This window comes from Hirundo rustica, chromosome W (assembly GCF_015227805.2).
Source record: "Hirundo rustica isolate bHirRus1 chromosome W, bHirRus1.pri.v3, whole genome shotgun sequence".
NCBI classification, from domain to species: Eukaryota; Metazoa; Chordata; class Aves; order Passeriformes; family Hirundinidae; genus Hirundo; species Hirundo rustica.
Genome location: NC_053487.1, coordinates 21,689,221 through 21,710,458, shown reverse-complemented (window position 1 = coordinate 21,710,458; position 21,238 = coordinate 21,689,221). Strand labels below are relative to the sequence as shown.

The following is a 21,238-nucleotide window of genomic DNA, read 5'->3' as shown; positions in this document are numbered from 1 at the left end:
CTAGAAATCTCAGCCCATGTTCTAGAGAAGCTGCAGACTGTATAGAGGAGGCTTACCAGATGACATACCAGAAAGATGGTCTCTTTAACACTCAGGGGAAACTCAACATTCTCCAACAATGATTTAACCGATTCAGAGGAGAAGAAGGAAATGAAAGACTGCAACGCTTCATCCTCTGCTCCTCCTCCCACAAACAGGGTGAATAACCATAACCATGACTCATACATAGTAGGAAAAGATCTCAGCACCTTTATAAACTTCCTACAAATTATTATGATTAAACCAAGGCCAGTAGCTACTCTAATCCGTGTCCCTCTACTGTAAAAACTGCGTATTAATGACAATATTGGGGCTATCTCTGGATATGCAAATAAACCTAAGAACCACAAAGGTATTAAGACCTCAAAGAAGCCTAAGAATCCAAAAGACATCAAGGCCCCCACCCCAAGAGACATGAGGTCAAACAGCATAGTTACTGACTGCTAAATACTAATCAGCACAGGGTTTTTCCACTCTCTCAAGCCCCACGTATGGGCACCAATAAGTTTGTGGTGGTTTCAGGCAGATTTTGGGAGAAACCCTCCCACGGGGCCCCCCTCCCCTCCTCCAACCGGTTCAGGAAAAAGACTTCCTCAGAGAGAAGTGGAAAAAACCTGTTTATTAAACAGGCAAAGCACTCCCAGCACAATACCCGATGACAAGAGCTTCGTGCCACTTACGGAGGGATAACAAACTTAAAGAAAGTCTCCTCTTGAGGGTCGTCACTGTGCTCCACCGCTCCGTCTCCGCTGACATTGGGAGAAAAGGAGATGTGCAGGGCTGGTCTTGGTGGGGTGGGTCCCCTGTGGAGGCCCCCGGTGCTTCCCCAGGTCCTTAGTCCGGAGAGGTTGGAACAGTTCCGAGGAGAGGGCAAAAAAAGCAAAAAGGAAGGAAAAAAAAAGGACAAAATAAGAAAAAGGCAAAAAAGGCAAAAAGCTTCAGCTATTCTACAGCGTCTAACTACGCTAGCACTAAACTAACTAACTGCTGGGGAAAAAACAACAGAGCTTCTTTCGTCTTGCCGTGTTCCAACTCCCCCGCTTCAAGGTCACTTCGATGAGCAGAGTTTTTCTGGGGAAAAACAAACTACGCTTGCCCTCCCCCCCTGCACCCAACAGACGATTGGGGATACACAGTCACCCCAGGACACTGTATTATTGCCTTTATCTTATTTTTCCTAATAAATTGTAATTCTGACTTGAGCTCTCCCACTGGTTTGCTTTCAAACTAGTACATTTTCACAGTGGGTGGAAAAGATTTTTCCCTGAATGCAACTTGAATTTTCATATCATTATGGAATCAGTTCTGTATTCTTCTTCCTACCTCCTCAGGGTAAGGTATAAAATTCCCAACTGGAGTGATATGCTAAGTAGGTAGGAACAATTTGAGTTTCATTACATCTTTGATTCCCCTGAGACAACCAGACTTATATAGTACCTGTATGTTTGTTTGGGTTATTGTAGTGCCAAAAATATTTTTACTTTTTATACATTTTTCATATATTCCTAGCTCTGTAGACTTCTGCTATATATTTATATAGCTCCTTAACTATCTTTAGTACTTTTCCTACCCCTTTCCCTTAGATTTTAGAACAGCAAGCTAACCTCCCTTTTAGGAGAACAGGAATGGGGCTGCAGGCAGCCTCAGCCTTGATGAGTTACAGGTGTGTCCTTGAACAAACCAGGTAAACAACTTTGAGGGAGAAGCAGCATGGAATGCAGATGTGTGTTGACACTTACAAGAAGAAACAGAGAAATTTATGAACAATTACAAAAGGGTAGAAGGCGCGTGCACATAGTTTGTTAGCCAATTATAATGCAAAAAGGAGCTTGTTATGCGGGTGACATAGAGAAAAAGTATAAAAAGTTGTACTGTGGGATAATAAACTACTGATGCTTGCCACCATCTTCAGCATCAGTCTTTTGTCCACTGTCACTCCCTGGGATCTTATTTAGTCTTGCCTCTATAGTGAACCAAGGATGTTTTATTTTTTTCCGTATATGGTAGACATAATAAATGTGGAGCTAAAAGCTGGGGGGGGCTTCAGTGGGCGGCAGAACTAAAAGGGAGGGATTACTTAACTAACTGATCCTCGAATTGGATGATTTCTGTTAAGTATGCTAATTTTTTTTAACATAAAATTGTTGGAGTCCTGTATCATGTGCATTTTGCCATATTTGTACCTGAAGCACCTTCATTAAAGGTAACTGCTTTTCATCAACTTAATATTGTTTGGCTTGTGATTTTAGGCAACAGCTTTCTGGCACCCCAGATGGGACGAGGGACCTCATGGGACTTCTCTGGATAGAGTGACATACTACTGGAAACTCCTCTCTTGCCCACATCTCTTAGGAGGCTTTCCATGGTGATCCAGGGACTCCAGAGGTCCCAGAATTCTGCACAGAAACAGAAGGTACTCACAAGTGATAAAAGTGATATTTTGTTGCTAGTATTTCATGGTTTGTCATTCTAGAATACTGGGAGATCTCCTGGGGTTTTTTTTGGCGGGGGGAGCCCCACTGTGGACTTTGCCCTGGGGTAGTGCGTATTTCCCCACAGTGGTTTTGTCCAGCTGTGACAGAGCACATAGTCTCAGCCATTCTGGTTCTGGGAGGAGGGAGGGGACACCTTCCCTTAAGACTTCAGTAGGTTTCCTCCACCTGTGGCCATTGGTGGTGCTAAGCATTAAGTGCCGAGTGCTAGACACCAGCCTCTGAGCCTCAGATAAGCAGGTTCGAGTCTTGAGTGAGGTGACTTTTTTCTCACGCTCTCTCTCTAGTTCCTAGGGTTTCCTAAACTGTGGGAATCCTGGTTCGAGCCCAGGTCTGGGAGACTGTTTTCTCTTTTCTCTGCAGCTTTTCTCTGTTTGAAAATAGAAAATATTGGATGTGACTTCTTGAAAGAGAAAAAAATTCCCAAAACCTCCCCTTTAAAATTAGTATTACAACACTGGTGTGCTTTAACGCACAGACATCTCTTAAGCCAAGAATTAGCTAAGAATTAGTACACCTGTCCACACATTTGCGACCATTGCACCATTTAGGGGAAGGAAGAACCTGGCCTCAGTTTGGAAGCCTAGAAAGTAAATTAATATTGGAATTATTATCTCCGCTCCACAGAGAACAGAGATGGGAAGAGGTTTTTTATGGGCAACTGTTTCTGCTCCTTGTAAACTGCATGGATTTGTGAAAAGATTGCAAGCCTGACAGACCTCCTAAAGAGCAAGCAGCCTGTTATGGTCTTAAAGGAGAAGAAAGAGAAAAAGGGAACTGTCGCAGTGTCCCTCACGCCTGGCAGGCGTTGACCACAGGCTAGCTCAGTCTTTGCACTGCAGCAACGTGGATCGGTCGGGGTTACAGGCAGGGCAAATAACCTCCTCCCGGTGGGTTTTTGGTTCCCCACACTGGCGGATGGACCTGATGACGTCACGACTAAGGCGGCAGAATAAGGGTCGACTCTCTTTGAGCAGGGTAAAAGGTGTTTTATTAAAGGGGAGTCCGGCAAGGAGCTCCGCCTTAGACCCTTGCTGCCCAGAGAGAGAGCCCAGATCAAAGCCCTGCGGCAACTTATAAACGGGGGAGGATCCAGGGGTGGCGACAATGGGTCAGCCAATAAGGGAACATGGGCGTGTAACAGGGGGTGTCAACTTCTGAACAAAGAACGAATCACAAGAGGGGAGAAGGGGATTCCCCGGGCACCAGCCTATCACTCGACGCCTCTCCTGGATCTTTCCAGAAACCAGGGAAGGGTCCCGAAGTGACAGACAGGGTGACCAAGAGGAGAGAGAGGGGGATTGACAGGGACAGGTGCAGGGGAGGAATGATTGATATAAAACCTCTGGTTATATAACTAACTCATAGGGGGGAAACCATTACAGAAAATGGGGGGGGGGGGGGGGGCACAGTGGAATGAACCATTACAAAAGTAACTTCTTATAAATCTTACAAAAATAAATTAATAACTTAATAAAACAATTCTTGCATCAGCACAGGGAACCTTCTGTTAGCCCAATCTGTGTTAAAGATCCAGATACAGCAGACTTAGACTTGGTCACTCCAAACATCAGGGGGCCAGTGGTGCTGGCAGGGGGGAGGGACCCTCCTCCTGCTGCTGCCACCACTGCTGCTGCCGTCACTTCCAGAGCCCCTGGGACCAAGAAAGGGGGAGATACTCCTCATGGCACCACCACTTCTGCTAGGTAACTTTTCTTGAACACAGATTGTAAGAGCTCTGTGGACAATGCAAAAGTATGTAGCAGAAATGGGGCTCATAAGAACTTCTAACTTCTTGCTGCACTTTTAGATAAAGGCAAGGTCATGCTGGTGGCTGAATCCCCAGTCCCAAGTAAGTGGCTGTGGGCTCCTCTGGTACAATGAGCTGGGTGAGTTTGTCCTGTGGCCAAGGGACTGGTGCCGTTCAGCACTGAGGCTACTCAGGTGAACTGTCATGTGGAAAGACTTTACCTGGAACTGGAACGGGACTTGCACTTTAGGAGATGTACTGTTTCACAAGGATAAAGGAGTCTGGGCTAGTAAAGAAAAGAGGCTATCTGCAACTCCTGAGCCCCTTTCTAAGAGAGCCGTTAATGGAAAGGACAAAGTCCTCATCTGGACTCCTGAATGCAGGAAAGCCTTTAAGGAATTGAAACATGCTTTAATGACTGCTCCTGCACTGGGATGACCAGACTTAAAAAAACCTTTTGAACTGTTTGTGCATGAAAGGTTTCATTTGGCATTGAGGGTATTGACTCAATGGCTGGGACCCTGGGAGAGACCTGTGACGTACTTTTCTAAACTACTTGATGATGTCAGCAAAGGATGGCTGTCCTGCCTTAGGGCAGCAGGGTCAACAGACCTCCTAATCCAGTGTCTCAGTTTCTGAAAAATTTCAGGAGAAAATGCTCTGGAATGAGCATTTCTGCTAAGGAGAAATGGGTTCAAACACTTCCTTTATTTCTGCCAATGAGAGAAATGGATACCAGGGGGTGAAAGAAAAAAAACAAACCTGTCTATTAAAATAAAAAAGAATAAATCCTAGATATTGAAATTGTGGAACCTTACCCGCTCCACAACCCCAATAACAGCCTTCTCTTGGCTGTATGTACTTTCCCCTTTGGTGTAGTATCTCTGAGGCCTGAACCTTTGTGCTAGCTCAGTTTTCCGCAACAGACAGTTTTGAGTGGGACACATCTCCTGAAGAGATGACGGGAAGCATGTCTTAGAGCACTCTGCTCTGTTCTACAGCTTGAATATCTTTGCTAGGCACAGGTTAGAAACAAGGAGTGAGAGAGAGGCAGTCTGTGTGTGATCCATGTGATATATGTCTTAAAGTTAATTTGTGTTAAAAGACATAAAATGTAATTCAACCCCTATAAGTTTTGTTTCTAATCCAGTATGCTAAGAGTTAACTCAGACGAAAGCGGCCCGGAGAAGGGTACAGGAATTTCTTTTGCCTGAAAAGACATGGGAGGGACACGAAGAAACCATGATTGGAATTACCAGAAAAAGGGACACAAGAATGCCTCTGCCGGGAATCATTAAGGGGAGAACAAAGACAACGGAAAAAGGAGATGAGAGCCCAGAGAACCAGATGATTACATCAGATCGATATCTCATCCGCCTCCTCCTGAAATTAACATCTTCACGCCACACCTGGATCCAACCATTAACGGCATTGTCCTCTCCAGCTGCCCTATTCAGAATCCCAGAACTGGAACATGAATGTCTAATGAGGCTGCCTCAGAAGGAGGAACCTCAAAGTCCCGAATTTCTCTCAGCGATCCAGTGTATTAAAAGAGACTGCTCCAAGCCAGAAATGTGAACTTGGGGGGTAACATACTGGCTAAGTGTGTTACTGTGTTCACCCAGCGCCGATCCCGGGCTCAATGCTGTCCTTTTAATTGTGGCTGTCCGAGACTGTCATTCTGTCTCTCAATAAAATTCCAAAATTTTGATTTATCGAATTTAGTGAATTGTATTTATTACATCCAGAAGGGTTTATTCTTCTGAACAGCCAGTGACAGACCAACCCCAAGCATCAGGCACAGCAGATTATAAACCAGGAGGATTCAAGGGGCAAGTAACAGCTTCTGACCAATAGAGGGAGGGTAAGGGGGGGTAAACATGGACTTTAGGAACTAATAGGAAACCAGTGGAAGAAAAACAAATTATATGGACAAATGGAACACTGGGGATTAGGGGAAACCCTGAACCAGGTTGTGACAGAGATTGGTACAGTAAAAAGATTGACTTAGAACATTCAGGAAGAAGGGTTGGGGTTTGCATAACTGACAGCTCCGGGGACTTAAGACAAAACAAAGGGGGTACAGAACAGTCCCTGTAACACTACAACTTAAACAGACTGAAACAGTGTAGTAACAGTTGCTGCCAGCAGGGGCGCTGCTGGCTCCCCAACTAGGCAGGGTGGGTGCGACGATTATCCTGTAGCTGCAGGGGGCGCTGTGGTGCGATCAGGCCATCTTTCTACACGAGTGTCCTGGTTTGGGACAAATTTGGGAGAAAACCCCTGTAGAGGATCCCTCTAAGGAAGCAAACCCAAGTGGCCCCTCCCTCCAACCGGTCTGGTAAAAAAAAAAACCCTTTGGAGAAAAGTGGAAAAAACTATTTTACTAAACAAATGAAGTGCATACAAGTATAAGGAATGAATAATATGAAACAATAAAACCTCTCCTTCTGAAGTGAGATGGCAAATTGAGAAAGTCCTTGCCATGGGTGTAGCTTGGCTCTCTCTCTCAGTGCCTCTCCTCAGTCCCAGTCCCTCCGGCGCTGCTGGAAAATGCCGAGGTCCAGGCCCCGGTGGGCCGCAGGTGCAGCCCCCAGTGCTCCCCTGGGTTTTCAGTCCAGAGCAGGTTTAAACAGTTCCAAGAAAAAGGAAAAAAAACAGTCCAGGGAACTTCTCTGCCCTAGCTAGCTGAAACTAACTAAAAGCAAAACAAGATCTCTGTCCTGCAGTCTCTCCAAGCCTCCGCCGAACACGCTGTCCACAGAAGAATGTGGAGGAGTCAGGCAGTTTTCTCAAAACAAACTCCGCGCTTCTCCTTGCTCTTAGAACCAGTCTTAAAGGCACAGGACTCAATATACAGCACAAACAGAACAAACGATTGGGGATACAGGCATCATAAAGTTACCATAGGACAACGAGGGCAACGGCGGATGCAGCCGGTGGAGAGGGGTGGAGAAGGGGCTTCCTTTACAACTCACAGGGGCAGCCGATCCTGATGCCCCCTCTGGATAATGAAAGGGGCTGTAGCAAGAAACCTCAGAAGTAGGAAGCTGGAACGGCAGGGTGGGCTCCCCCGAGGTAGCAAGTGAGACAGAGAAAATAAAGCAAGGGTGCCTGGCAAGAGCACACTATATTAACAGAGAACTCTTCTTTAAAAGCACCAGTCTGTCACATATTAGTTTCAAGTCCCCCAGCAGATCAATCTTCTCTCTGGCCCCAGTGGACCTCTAAATTCCTCCTTTAGGGCTCGGGTCACCGTTATGCCCACCTGGTATTGATTATCTACGCATTCTTTCCAAAACGGAAACATGATATAGGAGATGGCCAAAAGGACAAAAAGAGCATGCGCAAGGAGACAAGTTGAAAAGTTCAACACAGAGGATGACTATGTGCTTCATCCCCAAAGACCCCCGACTGTCGGGGGCTTACCCCAACATTCAGGTGGTTTCAGGGTCCTTGGCTCCCCTGCACAGCTCACAGCCAAGCCGAAGGAAGAGACGGAGTTCTCAGGTTTAGATTTTTCAAGGTTGCATACTTCGTTTATTGTTTCTTATCTTACAATTTTCTCGGAGTCCGACAAGATGTTCGCAGCTGCATGGATTCCTCACGTCTCCCCCCGAGCTGGGCTGTCCTTATCTTTTATACTAATTACTACGTATTTCTTGTTTACTATTTCTTACCAATGTCTATCACTATTACTAAAAAGGTCATCTTTACTTTGACCCAATCCTCACTAACTACTTTGTGCCACGTCAATGCAGCAATGGAGTGAGGGAAGGAGAAGGAGAAGAAGAAGGAGACAACGCCCCAGATTCTCCATCTTGTCCCCATTCACTTCAATGCTAGGAACCTAAAACTACTATTTTCTCATTCTGTGATAAGCTAAACTACTATTTCTCACATTCTTGTGGCCTGTAAACCTTCTCTCAGTGTAGGAAGTTTTTCCCATGGACTGAAATCAAAGCCAGTGTCTCTCTGAGCTCTGGGCTGGGGTCCCAGACCCCCCTGCCCAGGTCCCTGACCCTCCAGGGCAACCAAAGGAATGCCCTGGACTCCAACATCTCCCCCTCCTCTTTGAACCAAAAACAGCTCCTTGGCCACTTTGTCCATGGCTTGCCGTATACATAGAAACAAACACGGCAAAATCATGAGAAGGATTACAAGCCCTACTAAAATATATATAACTATCTTCAAAATTTCCTTCCACAATGGTGAAAGGTCAAACAAATTGAACAAACCATCCATCCATGACCCAGTTACCTCTCCCAGTTTGTTGACACTCTCCTTCAATTGTCTGATGTTTTCATGAATGGATTTGGAATGATCCGACAAATTCATGCAGCACATTCCCTCAAATTCCTCACACCCATGCCCGTGGGTCAGCAAAAGATAATCAATCGCTGCCCTGTTTTGGAGACTTGCTCGTCTTACACTATCAATGTCTAACAACATGTCACTCAGTGCAAGAGAGACAGCTCGGGCATGTTTGCTCAACCAACAACCCACGTGATCCAATTGTGTCAAGGCTGCTCCTGACGCTGCCTGTGGTGAAAAAATTGCAACTGCAATTCTCTGAGCCTTGCTCCATGTGTGAACATCATCATCACAATTTGGATCATACATTTGAACCGATCTTTTCCCTCTCTGTTTTAGTTTTCTCATCAATGTCATGTCGGGTGTTAGCAATGAAAGCATTCCAATGCTGCAAGGACCACCTGTGGCATTTGCAGGAATTGCGGGCCAAATTTTGTCCCCACAAATGAAAAAATTTCCCCTTGGCAACTGAGCTGGAACACGATTGGATGGTTTCTTCAGCATCTTAGTGTAATTACACCAAGATGATGAATTTCTGTAAAAACTGAGGTTTGGGGTGATGTCTACAGTTCTATTTTTTGTCACTCCAGAAAGGCCAAATTTCACACAGAATTGCATTTGGACCGATCCAAAAATTTCCAGTTCCTGAGGTTCAAAAGGAGCCGCAGGAAGGAATTTCGTCCAAACATCCCATTGGCCCACTGGATCTACAATGGATTTTGAAATCTTTGGAGGGATGTTTTCTGGAATCGGCCATTTGCTCACTGGCAACCGCACTAAACAAGTTGAAAAAGGTTTCCCTGGTCTTGAGTGAGTCAGGCAGATGGTGTCCAAACCTGATGCATTGGCTAGAGTCTCCCAAACATTCTCTTTTGGTTGAGCCACAGGCAAAACTGCCGCATTGCTCAAGGCAACCAAGGAGAGAATGAGGCACAAGGATAGTTCTTTCATTTTCAATGCCCTCTTTTCCCTGGGAATCCCTAGAAATGCAACACCACCCAAGCCCCCAAGAAAACAAGTCCCAAAGTCTCTTTTGCACGTAGAACGAAAGGATGTCTGCTGTCTTGACACCGGCTCACGTCTGCGTGCCCACTTCTCTTCCTCTGGTCTTGGGGTCTGTCTCTGCTTGCGTCTGGACTCGGTACGGTTTCACGTGCCTCGCTGCCAGCCACTTTGGTCCAACTGCTGTGGAGACACAAGCATATCCCTTGCCCCAAGTTATTAATTTGAATGGCCCTTCAATTTGTCCTGTTTCTGGGTTTCTGACCAAAACCAAAGGATTTTCCTTCAGTTTTGCTCTCGTGCTGTTTGAAAAATGCCTGATGATTGGTGGAGTTGGCTCTGCAAAAGAGCAATTTAGAAAATTCAACACATACAAGGCTTTATTCAAGCGCACGTATGGTGTTGCGTCTGCTTCTCCTCTTTTTTGTCTGTCCAAAAGGGATTTTAATGTTTGATGTGTCCTTTCAATGATTGCTTGACCTGTTGGAGAGTGTGGGATACCAAAGGTATGATGGACACCCCACCTCTTCAGGAATTTGTCAAGCACTTTCCCTATATATGTTGGTCCATTGAATGTTTTGATTTCTTGTGGCACGCCCAAAGATGCAAATGCCTGCAAGAAATGTCGACAAGCGTGTTGCGCTGTTTCACCTGTGTGCAGTGATGCGAAGACTGCACCTGAAAATGTGTCAACTGAAACATGAACATTTTTGAGTTTCCCAAAAGATGGATATTTTGTGGCATCAGTTTGCCATAACTGCAAACTGTGCAATCCTCTTGGATTGACTGCTCCTATAGAAGCAGGAGGCTGAACAAGCTGACAATCAGGGCAAGCACTAATGATTTCTTTTGCCGGACTTTTGGAAATGTGAAAAGTGTCCATTAGTGCTTGAGCATTCTGATGAAAGAATGCATGACTCAATTTTGCCTGTTCAAAAATGTTCGGTAAAGTCCTTGAAATTGGCATGGTCAATTTGTCTGCATGTGCATTGCCTTCTGCTAAAAAACCTGGAAGAGAAGAATGTGCTCTGATGTGCGAGACAAAATATTTATGTTTTCTGTTTTGCAACAATGTCCTCATGCACAATAGATATGAATATAAATTTTCATTGTCAACTTCTCTCAAGAGTGAACCCTCAAGTCTTTTGACCACATTAGCTACATAAGCTGAATCTGTGATCAAATTAAAAGGTTGCTTGAACAGCTCAAAAGCTCTGACCACTGCTGCTAATTCCACTATTTGTGGTGACCCTTGTACTATTCTTATATCTGATTTCCACTCCCCTGTGGTGTCATCCTGCCATGTACTTACTGATTTGTGAGTTTTTCCAGAGCCATCGGTAAATACTGTTATTGCATCCAATGGCACCTCACTTATTTTTGGCTTTTCTCTGAAACTTAATTTTGCTTTCAACAGCCTGTGGCTTGGGAAATGAATAGTACAAACACCTGAGTAATCTAACAATGCAATCTGCAAGTCCTCTGATTTCTGCAATGCCCAATCAAAATAATCTTTTTTCAAAGGCAGGTGAATTGTTGTAAAGTCTTTGCCTGCCATTGTTTGCAGCCTGGTCCTAGCTTTGATGATGATCTGAGCTATCATTTCCAGACTTGAGAGGATCGTCCTCGGAGACCTGTAAGATAAAAAAATCCACTCCAAAACCAACAATGGGTCTTTTTGTGATGAATCCCACTGAAAAATCAACCCATATAACTGTATTTTTTCCCCCAACACTGCAAGAAAGAAAGGTAAAGATGTTACAAAACGATGTGCCTGTCTCTGCTGGAGGGCTCCAGCAATTTTCTCAAGGGCTTCCCGAGCCTCAGGAGTGAGGCTCCTGTGGGATTTGATGTTACTGTCCCCTTTCAAAAGATTGAACAACGGTGCAAGTTCATCATTTGTGATCCCCAAGATGGATCTCATCCAGTTGATCTCTCCCAAAAGTTGTTGCAAATCCTGTAAGTTGTTAACTTCTGTTCTAATTTCAATTTTCTGTGGTTTCACTGTTTGTTCAGTGATTTTCCATCCTAGGTATTTCCAAGGTGCAATTTCCTGGATTTTTGAAGTGGAAATTTCCAAACCTGCATTTTGCACCTCTGTGATCACACAGTCACGAGCCCTCTGCAATTCCTGTTGTGTCGGTGCAGCAATGAGCAGATCATCCATGTAATGAATGATTTTTGCTCCTGGATGTTTCTCTCGATCTGGACACAGTGCCCGTGCAACAAACCATTGGCAGATGGTCGGAGAGCTCTTGAGACCTTGAGGAAGAACAACTCAATGGTATCTCTGCAGAGGCTCCTCCCTGTTGATGCTCCTGGCCCCGAGACAACAATCGCATCTTCACTCTGCAGACACAAGGTGTTCCCCCCTATGCCTGAAAGAGGACTCAAGGGAGCAATTAAATTCCAACTCTTGGGCTAAAAAAGATACGAAATTACCGTGACGTCCCCCGTGTCGAGCATCCCTTTGACTGCGATTGTTTTGTCACCCTGGGTCAATTCACAGACGAGAATTGGTCTGTCTCGGCCTATGTGTTTCACCCAGGAGGCATGAACCTCCATGTGCTCACCTGAAGGAGGATCTTGTTCCCGGAGCACTGGCAAGACTTGTTCTGCAGCATGGGGTGGCAATGCAATTGCCCTGGCAATTGAGGTGTTCGGGGGAATGATCAATGGTGGATGATGAGGCTTCGCTAAAACTGTCAACTCATCATTGCGATCTGCTGAAATGACAGAAGGGTAAATAACAAGTCCCAAAACACTGCTTCTGTCCTTACCTGTAATTAGAAAGTCCTGCCTCTTCCACGAGGATCCAGTGACACCAGTGGGTATCACTGCATAATTGTCATCCAAAAAACATATCACTTTGGAAGTTGCCAAATCGCATTGCGCCCCGGGTGGTAATAACTCTGGATCACTGGGGATCCTACAAATTGTCCTGCTGAGGGCGTCAGAATGCTGTTCCCCGATGACTGTCCCCCTTGCGGAGCTTGCTCTTGAGTCATCGCCATCACTTGTGTCGTCGCGCGTTGACAATCCGCGCTCCTTCTGGAGTTTCCCGACTGAATTCCTCCACTTGCATTGTTTCTTGCAGGACGACGCTTCCTTCTCCCGCATGCCGAACAATGATCTGATGAGTCTGCATTGTTTGTAATTTGTGGGCAGTCCTTCTTGAAATGCCCTGGTTTGCCACACTTGTAACACTGTCTGTTGAAAATTTGCAAATGCTTCTTTGACAGCTTTTTCCACATGATCTCCTAAAATTGTTGCAACGTGCTGTGGTGTCCCCACCTTGGTGCATGCCTCTAGAATTTCTGCCATGGTGGGTTGGCCTGGCATTGCACTGATGACTCGCTTGCATTCTGGATTGGCATTTGCAAATGGAAGACACCGGATCAAATGTGACTTCACTCCCTCATCAATGACTTGCCTGTCCACTGCTTGTGTGAGACGATCGATGAATGAAGCGAAGGGTTCTGAAGGACCTTGCTTTACATCTGTAAAAAGACTTTCTGTGACTCCTGCTGGTGGAATCTGCACCATTGCCTTTCTGGCTGCATCTTTGATGTGTGTCAGAACATCTCGAGGAAGAAAGCTGGCTTGACGAGCTGCACTGTCAAGTGGTGGATCACCGGCCAATTGTGCCACTGTGAAGCCTGCATTTGCCCCACCTTGGTATTTGATTCTGTAATCATTTAAAATTTTTCTCCATTTTGCTTCCCAGAGAATGAATTGTGAGTCGCTTAGGATCATGGTTGCAAGAGATCGGAGGTCAAATGGTGTTAAATCATAAATATTAAATGTCCCTTTCAAAAGTTGTTTGAAGTATGGAGACCCCAATCCATTATCACGAACGGCTTTCATCAGATCCCTGATGACTTCACGATCCAATCTCTCCCATTTTGGGTTTGCATCATGTGCATCATATGTCACTGGCATAGCTATGCCTTTTGGATCCATTGAAAGTGTATCCCCTTTCAATGCAAATTTCTTTATGTCTGTCCAGTCTGTTGGACAAAATTCTGGCTTGGCAGAAGCCTGTGCGGTGCCTGCCTCTGAAATTGTTTCCTTTGTTTTTGCTTTCTCTGCTGCTTCATCTTTCTCAGGACCCACTTGTTTTGGAGGCTTCACTTCCTCGGGTTTTGTTTCTTTTTCTGTTTCTTTTTCTTTCTCTTTTTCTGTTTCTTTTTCTTTTTCTTTCTCTTTTTCTTTTTCTTTTTCTTTTTCTTTCTTTTTCTCTTTCACTCGCTGAACAGGAATCAGAGCTTGCTGAGCATCCTCAAATTTTTCTGAAACTTCCTTCCCTGGAAGAAAAATCTGAGAGAAAGAAGACGTGGGGTCATGGTGAAATGCTGTTTCAGTGAACCTTCGAAAAAATTTGTTCATAAAGTCCTCAGATAACAAAAATTACGAAGCTTGTCGTGTAAACTCAAGTGCCTTTACTCTCCTGGCAGGAATCCCTTCTGATGCCGTGATTCTGATTATATCTTCATCTGTGATTGACATCTCGTGGTCCTCATCAATAACATCATCATCCCTCACCATTGGCAAAGGTTCTCTCGGCTTCCGCCTGAATTGCTGTTCTGAAGAAGTTGATTTTTTGTATGAAATTGGAAAAAAACAATGCAATGTGGGCGTATCCTCCCATACCGATCCTTTGGTGGATGCAACTGATGATCTCCGTGCTCGCTGCCTCTCTGCCCCGCCTCTCGGTGATGACGGCACGCTGGAAGCTGTCCTCTGTGGGCTCGGAGTTCTCAAGTATCTTTTAAGTTCTGGAAAAGCCTGTAAAATCTGAGAAATGTTCGGACGCGCGCCCGTCCGTAACACCTCGGCAGCTGTCCCTGAATCACCGTACCCCGGCGTCTCAAGGTCATAGCTGCTCATGGGCGGAGTCGGGCTCCGCAGCCCCTGCTGCCTGGGGGTGGTACCTTCGAGACTCTCCCCGCCTCGGCCACGCCCCATCACCGCCCATTCCGCCCCTGCCAGTCCTGGTCCCGCGGAATCCGACGGGATGCCCCGTCCTGTCTGGCGCTCAAGGTCCGCCCCGTCATCTTCGTCATCAGAATCAGCCTGCCCCCGAATAGAAACGCGCCCTGGGCTTCTACCTGCCCCTGCCGCGCATGCGCCTGGACCGGCCGCTGAGCCTTCTGGGGTTTGTAGTTCTCGGCTCGACACTTCCGCTCTCGGCGCGTCCCTCTCGGCTCTCCGCGACGCGATATTTTGAGCTGTTTCGCTTCCCGTAGCTTGCGTCATCAGCACGCGCCGAGCTGCCTGCTCTGTTCTCATCCCCCCAGCTCCAGAATCTCTGCCCGCGGACTCCTTTTCCTCGCGACTCGCGTCTATATCTCCCGACGCACCCTGCGATCGCGCCCCGTCGCGTCCCGCCGCATTTCGACGTGATAGGTCAGATTCGGTCCCTCGCGCAGCCTCCGTCCCCCGCGCAGCCTCACCCCCCCCCGCTGCTCCAACGGCACCTGACCCGCCTCTTTACCCCCCCTGTCCTCTTCACCCGCACCCGGTTTTTCCACGGGAAGGGAAAGGAGCAACGGCGAATGAGGAGAGCATGGCCGCGGTGACCCCGGAGGAGTAAATGGGCTCCTTGGTGGACTTCTTCTCCCCTCCCCCTCTCTATACAAATGAGGGGTTTGTTCTGGGACTGCTTCAAAGAAAAGCATGTCAAATTCCTCCTGTTCCCTTGGATGTATTAAAAGTTTGGGCTTTCCTGGCACTAATTTTGGGGTTTCTGACGAGGTTTTTGTTGGACCTTGAAATACCTGTGTTCTTTCCCCTCCCCCTTCCCATTCCCTTGGGGGAGGTACCGACCTCGGAGTTAGCATAGCTCTCTGTCCTGGCTGTGCACTGAACTCCCTCTGTTTGCCTGGCTGCTGTCCAACCCTGCAGCTCTGTCTACTATATTCTGTTATAACTTCTAACATAATTCTTCCCGCTGATACAAGCTTTGCAGGTATTTTCTGCTTTCGTGTGGCCTTATCATAAAGATTTCTGTTTACTTCTTGCCAAAAACCTGGCTCAAAAAGAGACTGGGTCTCACATTGTGAATAATTACATTTGACCCATAACATCAGGGCTTTGAGCTCGTTATCTTTCAGCGCTGCATTATATTTTGATATCAATTCTTTTAGATTTTCTAATATTATTGTTCTCTCTTGGGAACTAGTTCCCCCCATCGCGCGGTGTGTTCTGAATTTCACAGGTCTTACCAAAGTGAAACTTTCCCCAGCTGTGGTCCGATTCGTTTCAGAGGTGTCCCGATCTCCGTCCAGCAGATATCAGGGTGACGGGTTCCTGGGCCCAGTGGAAAGCCGTCGTCTGGAACGAACTGGAGTGAGCTGGTGTTCTGGCCAGACAGGTGTTTCTTCTCCGGAGTTGTTGGCTTGGCTGTTTGATGTTCTGGGAGCTTTTTGATGTTTCTGCAGAGGTTGCTGCGACCCTTTTCAGTGTTCCTTTTCAGGAGTGCCAGTCAGGAAAGTCAGATGTCGTCCGACCTGGGTCAGCAGGTGTTTCTTCTCACTCAGTCAGGGACGACTGATGTCTCTGCCCAGTCAGGGATGCCAGATGTTTCTGCACACTCGGGGACGGCAGATGTTTCTGCACACTCAGGGACGCCAGTTGTCGGGGGCTTACCCCAACATTCAGGTGGTTTCAGGGTCCTTGCTCCCCTGCACAGCTCCGAGCCGAGCCGAAGGAAGAGACGGAGTTCTCAGGTTTAGATTTTTCAAGGTTGCATACTTCGTTTATTGTTTCTTATCTTACAATTTTCTCGGAGTCCGACAAGATGTTCGCAGCTGCATGGATTCCTCACGTCTCCCCCCGAGCTGGGCTGTCCTTATCTTTTATACTAATTACTACGTATTTCTTGTTTACTATTTCTTACCAATGTCTATCACTATTACTAAAAAGGTCATCTTTACTTTGACCCAATCCTCACTAACTACTTTGTGCCACGTCAATGCAGCAATGGAGTGAGGGAAGGAGAAGGAGAAGAAGAAGGAGACAACGCCCCAGATTCTCCATCTTGTCCCCATTCACTTCAATGCTAGGAACCTAAAACTACTATTTTCTCATTCTGTGATAAGCTAAACTACTATTTCTCACATTCTTGTGGCCTGTAAACCTTCTCTCAGTGTAGGAAGTTTTTCCCATGGACTGAAATCAAAGCCAGTGTCTCTCTGAGCTCTGGGCTGGGGTCCCAGACCCCCCTGACCAGGTCCCTGACCCTCCAGGGCAACCAAAGGAATGCCCTGGACTCCAACACCCGACGACCACCGGAGTGATCAATAAGGAGCAGTGCGCAGCCTCAAATAGGTGTGGAACTAATTTCAATACGAAGCGGGGACAGGCGGGGTTAGGAAATAAATATGTATTAGGCGTATCATATAACCCTAGTTTGTAGAGATAAAAAGGGAGAAACAAAGCTCCCAGGTGTGCATGTCTTTGAGGAGTTATCCCCATGCACCTCAGCGCTGAATAAATTCATACCTACTCTCATAACCACTCTGTGAGTTATAGAGTCTTCTCTCCGCACATCACAAGAGGCAGCAGAAACTCAGCAGCTGTAGCTGGACCACGGTGTTATAAATTGCACGACTCAAGATTTAGTCCCAATTAGAATTTTATTTATTACAGCAAGCGGGACATAAGCAAATACAGTGCTGGGCGACAGGGGGTCTGCACCCCGCCAACTGCCGCGCGGTTACGGTTTTTCAGTTCTGTTTTATACAGGTCTTTTCTTCTGTTATCGGTCGGTTTATCTTGTTGTTAGGAGACTGTCTTCTGTCTTCTGAAAACAGTTACAGTTCCTTCTCTTGGAACTCAAAAGCCTTGTTAAGCAATAGCACATGTGTCTAAAAAGTCCTGAGTCATCCTGTGTTTGCAAGTTTTAAAAGTCATGAGTCATCCTGTGTTTGCAAGTTTAAAGTTTCTCTTAAAAGTCATGAGTCATCCTGTGTTTGCAAGTTCAATGAACAAAGCATTAACTCGTTACAATCCCCCTTTTTTCTTTTAGCTTAAATTTGTTCATTGAATCTTTTTAATTCCTGTCTGGCCTATTCTAATTTCTCATCTTCTGAGGTAGAAGATATGAGACTATTGATAACTTTGAAAATTAAACAGCGTAGGATCCCGAACGCTATTGTTACAAGGAAAAGAATAACAAGATATAACAAAATTGTTTTAACTATAGAAGTCCACCACCCTGTAAGTCGCTACTTTTTTGATCTAGTCTTCAGATTTTTGCTTCACTTGTCCGATCACGCTGTTCATGCTTCGAAGGGCAGCATGGATGTTTGGAGCCTTCGAGGTCACGTTTAGGCAACACAGTCTTTGAAATTCCTGGCATTCATGTCCATGAAGTAACAAGAGATAATCTATAGCAGCATGGTTCTGGAGAGTGGTCTGTCTGGTAATTTCCTCATCTTCTAGGAGAGAGCTGATGGCGGTGGACGTTAAATTTGCCTGTTTGACTACCCAGCACTCTAGATGGCCCAATTCACCTAGAGCTTTGGCTGCTGCAACCCACAGAAGGAACAGGGACACAGCGACTCTTTTTGACTTGGCCCAATGAAAAATTTCTGAATTACAATTTGGATCTAATTGGTCAGCACTTTTCTTTTGAATTTTGTTTGCTGATTTGTTTTTTGTGAGTCTATTCACCAATCAAAGTTTGGTTGGGTGTCAATACAGACAACCGCCCTATGGTACATGGCCCTCCTAAAAGGTGAGACAGAATTCTTGCCCATAATGGAATTCCTACCAGACAGGTGGACATAGGATTTTCTGTTGATGCAGTGGACAAACATATGTTTTCTTGCGGAAGTGTTTGTGCTAGGGTCACCCAGACATTTTGATGCAGCTGAGGGATGATCTATGCAGCTGTCAGACTGTTCAGCAACAATAAGATGACAACTTGTATGGGGTTCATCACAGGGTTGAGTGTGAGGTAGGCTTTCTCTAAAAAGAAAAACAAACATTTTTAAAACATGTTAAAAGTTTCTGTTTCTGCCGAAAGGAGTCCACATCTAGGAAGAGTCTTTTTCTTCTATCCGGCGGCGTCTTCTTTTGGATGCAACAGCTACTTGCCTCTTGCCCCCTTCTGCTGGAGCTGGATTTTTAGGGACAAAAGGTTTCACTCACTTCTGGGGAATCCACCAAGGGCCTGAGGGAGTGGCCACGCAGGCATAGCCACGACCCTAGGTCACGAGCTCATAGGGATCTTTGGTTTCTCAAGTTTCTGGATCCCTAATCATGACCAGTGGACACTGAGACAATTTGAACTGATTGCCACTGTTAAAATGGCGTACCACTGGTGGACTCATGTTTTCAAATGAACAGTTCAGAAAATTGATGGTAAACATGGCTTTGCGGAGTTTCTCATGTGGAGACATCTACACAGTCGTACTACTCTGTCTAGCCAGGACCTGTTTGAGCATCTGATGTGCTCGCTCAACCACAGCTTGACCTGTGGGGGAGTGAGGGATGCCAGTTTTATGTTCCACTCCCCACTGCTGGACAAACTCTAGGAACCCCTTGGACGTGTACGCTGGGCTGTTATCAGTTTTGATTTCTTTTGGAATCCCTAACACTGAAAAAGCTTGCACTAGGTGTTTCTTGGCATGTTCAGTCTTTTCCCCTGCATGGGCAGAGGCATACACTGCCCCTGAATATGTGTCAATGCTTACATGAACATATTTGAGGTGTCTAAAACTAGGAATGTGCGTGATGTCTGTCTGCCATACTTTACAACTGCCAAGGCCCCGGGGGTTAACTCCCATACCTATCGATGGCATCGCCTGGACCTGGCAGCTGGGACAGGTGGCCACAATGGCTCCAGCCTGGCTCCGTGTTAGCTGGAACTGATGGATCAGGCTTGGCACATTTTGATGGTATTGTTGGTGACTCAGCTTTGCCTATTGGAAGATATTAGGGAGACGTGCATTTTTAACAGGTGCAGCAAGGGAATCTGCCTGACGATTCCCCTCTGCAATTTCACCTGGCAAATCAGTGTGTGATCTTACATGCATCACATAGAACGGATGTTCTCGATGAGAAATTAAATAAATTAGCTTTGAAAGCAATCTGAAGAGATGCTCATTGTCAATTTCTTTGAGCACAGCCTGCTCCGCTCTGGACACTACCCTCGCCACGTAAGCAGAGTCTGTTACCAAATTAATTGGTTCTGAGAACTTCTTAAAGGCTCTTACTACTGCAGCTAGTTCAGCTACTTGGGGGGATCCCTCCACAAACTCTACATCAGCTTCCTAACGCTGAGTCTGAGGATTTCTCTAAGTCATCACTGACTTGTGGGAAGCCCCGGATGCGTCCGTGAACACTGTGAGAGCCTTGAGTGGTCTCTGACTCCTCTTCTCTCGAGGAATGAGGTGGAATTCCTCATTGAGCAACTTGTGAGACAGGGCATGGACTGATATTTGTCCTCTGTAGCTGTCCAGAGATAATTGGAGACTGGCATTGCTCTGGAGCAAATGCTCAAACATCTCTTTGGTCAATCTCTTGGGAGAGTTCCTTCCCTCCTTAGAAAGTTTGACTGGAAGGTGAATACATGTAAAGTCACAACCAGCCAGTTCACACAATCTCACTCTTGCCTTCCGAATCAGTTGAGCTATCAACTCTTGTGGCTCAGTGATGGTCTTGGATCTTTGGTGTGAGAGGAAGACACACTCTATGATCAAGAGTGAATCTCTCTGCCCTTCGATCCATTGAAAAATCAAACCATGCAAATGTGGCAGTTTTCCTAGAACAATGAATTGGAAAGGTATGTTTGGCTCACATCGATGAGCCTGCCTCGCTGATAAGGCCTTCTGTACCTTTTTGATTGCTGTCTTTGCTTCTGGGGTCAGTTCCCTGGGAGAAACCAGCTCCCTCTCCCCCTTCAATAAATTGAAGAGACAGTCTAAATTTTCATTTGTGAGGCCTAGCTAAGGTCTTACCCAATTTAAAGACCTACACAAGGAGTGGAGATCTGCTAGGGTTTTGGGATTACACTGTATGTTAGGGACAATATTGGAGCTATTTCTGGGTAAGAAAACAAACCTAGGGACCAGAAAGGTATTAAGACCTCAAAAAAGCCTAGGGAACAGAAATGCAGAAAAGACTCCATTCTAAGAGACATTAGGAATTCAAGAAGCAACATGGCCACTGACTGTTTAATCTCCACCCAAAGGACAACCAAAAAATGCAGTTAATAATAATCAATACAAGTTTTTTCCACTCTCTTGAGCCCCACAGTGGGTGCCAGTTAGAAGTATGTCCTTGTTTGGGGAAAAATTTGGGAGAAAACCCCTGTATAGGATCCCTCTGGGAAGCAAACCCCAGTGGCCCCTCCCTCCAACCAGTCCGGTAAAAAAAAAAAACCTCCTTGGAGAAAAGTGGAAAAAACTATTTTACTAAACAAATGAAGTGCATACAAGTATAAAGAATGAATAATATGAAACAATAAAGCCTCTCCTTCTGAAGTAAGATGGCAAATTGAGAAAGTTCTTGCCATGGGTGTAGCTCGGCTCTCTCTCAGTCTCTCCTCAGTCCCAGTCCCTCCAGCGCTGCTGGAAAATGCTGAGGTCCAGGCCCCGGTGGGCCGCAGGTGCAGCCCCCAGTGCTCCCC

At 46.0% G+C, this 21,238-nt stretch overlaps 1 long non-coding RNA gene across 1 annotated transcript; it reads right to left on the bottom strand.

The window, feature by feature from the left end:
• Positions 1 to 643: 643 nt before the first annotated feature.
• Positions 644 to 16,142, bottom strand: LOC131378749 (uncharacterized). The gene is made up of 2 exons (XR_009208595.1): positions 15,825 to 16,142; positions 644 to 872 (listed from the first exon to the last, which is right to left on the bottom strand). It is a non-coding gene; the product is annotated as an uncharacterized LOC131378749 (long non-coding RNA).
• Between the last annotated feature and the right edge of the window lie 5,096 nt (positions 16,143 to 21,238).